This window comes from Mustela nigripes, chromosome 15 (genome assembly GCF_022355385.1).
Source record: "Mustela nigripes isolate SB6536 chromosome 15, MUSNIG.SB6536, whole genome shotgun sequence".
NCBI lineage: Eukaryota > Metazoa > Chordata > Mammalia > Carnivora > Mustelidae > Mustela > Mustela nigripes.
The window spans coordinates 32,996,003-32,999,596 of record NC_081571.1 but is presented as its reverse complement, the minus strand read 5'-3'; the positions used below and the strand labels follow the sequence as shown (position 1 = coordinate 32,999,596).

Here is a 3,594-nt window from a genome sequence, read left to right as displayed (position 1 = left end):
GGAAGCCAGACAGCCGCCCTGCTTCCTGCACTATACGCCACCAGGAGGGTCCCTCTGTTCACTCCTTTGGCAGCGACAGAGGTGGCGGCGGCGGCGGCGGCGGCTGCGGCGGCTGCGGCGGCGGCCGCACCGGCACAACTTTTCCGCCAGGTGGCGCCGAGTCCGTCGGCGCTAGGAGCGAAGTGGTGGTGCAGAACAGGGCCGGTGGGCCTTAGTCCAGCACCACGAGGACCGCCGGCGAGCTGTGGGGACAACCGGCGCTGAAGAGACAGCTCACCCGTCGCCGGGCGCAGCTCTCGCACTCTGAGGTAGCAGTCGCTGCGGAGAGGTGTGCAGGTTAGCTCGGCGTTGGGACTTTCGTCTGCAGTCGGATCACCAGGTGGCCCAGGGGCGCGTCCTGGGGCAGAGGCGGCTGGGCTAAGCCATTGAGGAGTGGTAGTGTGACCAGTCCAGGTACGTGGTCGTTCTGGTCCTCCACAGGCAGCCACACCACGGCCCGGCCCCGGGGCGGCGGAGAGCCGCCGTCGAGTGCTTCCAGCCCCAGCGACAGCTCAGCCAGTTCACCGCGGTCAAAGCACCAACATGCGCGCTGCTCCCCAGTGGTGGGGTCCACCGAGACATAGGGCGCAACCCACCTCTGCCTCCAGCAACTGGTAGGTGACCTGCCCGTTGCGGCCCAGGTCGGGGTCCCGGGCGGCCACCGTGGCCAGGTAAGCGCCAGGAGGGTTGTTCTCTCGCACCAACACCTCGTAGACCGGCCGTGTGAAGAGTGGTGCGTTGTCGTTCTCGTCACTCACGCGAACAGTGTAGGGCCTCACGGTGCGTAGCGGGGGCGCGCCGCGGTCCTCGACCACCAGCGTCAGGTTGTACTCGGCGATGCGCTCGCGGTCCAGCGAGGCCGCAGTCACCACCAGGTAGCTGCCCGCGTAGGCCGGCTGCCGCCGGAAGTGCTCGTGCCGGTAGAGGGCGCAGCGCACCTGCCCGTTGGCACCCGAGTCTCTGTCCGAGGTGCTGACCAGCGCCACCAGGCTCTCGCGCGCCGCCCCCTCTGGCACCGGGAGACCGCGCCGGCCTCGGGCGTCCCGGGACGGGTCGGCGAGGTCGCGTCCGCACCCCCCGAGAGCGGCGGCGACGGCTGCGAAGGGAGAGGCGGCAGGTGCGCCCGGGGCGGCCAGCGGGGTGATGGTGATGTCCGGAGCGTTGTCATTGACGTCGCGGATGTGCACGATGACCTTGCAGGTGGAGGCCCGGGGCCCAGGACCGCGGTCCTGGGCCCGCACGTCCAGCTCATAGGTGTCCTGGCGCTCATAGTCCACCGGTTTTGCTAGGGTGAGGTGGCCCGAGCGCAGCTCCAGACGGAAGAGGCGGCGCGCCTTGGGTCGGGTGTGAGCACCGAAGGCTAACACCACGTCGTCGTTGGGGCCCTCATCGGGGTCCGCTGCGTCCAGGTGGGGGTCGGCTGCGTCCGTGAGAGACCTCGTCGGAGTCAGCTGCGTCCAGGTCGAGCAGTAGAGAGCCCATAGGAGTGTCCTCTGCCAGCTCTACTTCGGCCAAGGCGCCCTACAGGAAGGCCCGGCTGTGGTCGTTGGCGTCCAGCACTCGCACACTAAGTAAGGGCTGCGGGCGGCCGCCTGTCCTGGGCCACCAACTCCAGGCTGTAGGCGGCCTGGCCCTCGCGGTCCAGCTCCTGGAGCAGCACCAGGTCAACGCACTGGGCACGGTCCGCGAGCGTCTGCAGTTCCACGCGGAAAAGGTTGTGAGGCTCCGCCAGGCGCACACTCTGCAGCGGGTTGGCCCCCAAGTCCTCGTCCACAGGCACCTCCAAGGGAATGCGCATGCCCACGGCCGCGCCCTCGCACACCTCCATGGGGATCTGGGTCAGGGGTAAGCGTGGCGCATGATCATTGATGTTCCTCACTTCCACTTCCACGTGCACCAGCTGAAACTGCTCCTGTGAGAAGCTGATCAGGTCAAAGGCCAGCACGCACTGTGTTGCTTGGCCACATTGCGGTGCATGGTCCAGGCCCGCATCCCCCCCGAGGGTCAGCTCCCCATTCCCCTCGGACACTGCAAAGAGTGAGCTGTTGGACTTCATCAGGTGGAACTGGTGTGGTATCTTGATCTGGTAATTACACAGGACACCATCAGACAGAACACCAATATCGGAGCCATAGGCTTCCTCCTCATTGGTGTGGAAATTGATGGTTTTGGTGCAAGACCAGGGCACCAGCTGCAGCCACAGAACTTGCAAGAATTCCAGTCTGGCCCAGCATAATATGCCAGAGGGAAATCTGAGCCTCCAGCAAGACATCTTTGTTCCTCAGAGAGAAAAAAAGCCAATCAGAGGCTCTGCGCCACCCAAGACTTCAAGACTCTCATGCCCTCCTGAGTAGGCAGACAGGAGACACTTGCCCTCCTAAATACATCTGATCTCTAAACCCTCTGGGCTATGTAAATCGCTTTTCTGAGCTCCAGGCCTAAGCTTGCTTCTTCTGAACCCTATCGGAGAAGTTACATAGAGAAGAATGTGCAAATAAGCATCCATCCGGGCCAATCCGCAGAGTCTCTGGGTCTTGGGTCATGCTGTTCTCCTAAAAGAGTTCACAGAAGAGCTCCCCATTTTGCCTGGGGAGCTGAACAGGGGCCAAAGGAGTTCAGGAAGTTATTAAGATCCCTATAGAAGTTTCCACTGTAAGAATGCATCGCGCTTGCTTTTCCACTGTGCTTGATTTACACTTTGATGGTAGGAGCAGGGAATCTGCAGCTTCTGTGTCCCTTCTTAAACACATTTACATATTCCTCAGACAAAGATACATTACTCTTCTCTACCATTTTTAAACCAACTTTTATATGCATATTTTGCTACCCACAGTTATCCATCTATGTTGGGATATCATTTCTGTTACCCCAGGAAGATTCTGGGGGAACAGCTTCTCCAGAGTCAGTCAGTGTCTAATCAGGGAAGAACTGTTTTCCAAAGTAATCATTTCTAAATAGCTTTTCTGTAGCAAAGAAACCATTAATAATGAAATTTCAGCCCCTTCATCTCCTTTTATGTCAGTAATTACTTATATGTGAGGAACTGGAGTCAGGGAGGTTTGTCAACTACAAACCACTGTAAGAGAGAGTTAAGGGTAGGAAAAAGATTTAGCGAAACATGCTGCAGTCAGTCTTGTTAGAAAATTGATATACACCATTTATTTTTAAAAAGCCCTTGGCTGAAGAAAACCATGGGTGGCCTGATAGGCTGAAGGCTAAAGAAACATTAAACCATCTGTCTAAAGCACAATAAATAGTCTTGTGTTAAGTTCTCTTTATGTGTTAAATGTTCTAGATGCTAAACGGTCCCCATGTTAATGATGACATTGTTCCTCATGCCATGGAGTCATCATCAGTGCAGTGTACTTTAACTAGTCCTCTTGAATAAAATCAGTGAGCAGACTGAGTTATTAATATGCCCCAGCTATTATTGGCTTCTCCATGATCTGTAATGTTATTGATTCCTGCAGGGACATGTCAGTAAATGACTATTTTTGCTTTCACTTTTAGGAGGGAGTTGCATCTATTTTAGCACCAGGATCTATGAATCCAGTT

The 3,594-nt window shown here is 57.3% G+C and overlaps 1 pseudogene; it reads right to left on the bottom strand.

The window, feature by feature from the left end:
- Nucleotides 1–253: 253 nt before the first annotated feature.
- On the bottom strand, nt 254–2,326 carry LOC132002560 (protocadherin-8-like; annotated as a pseudogene).
- Between the last annotated feature and the right edge of the window lie 1,268 nt (nt 2,327–3,594).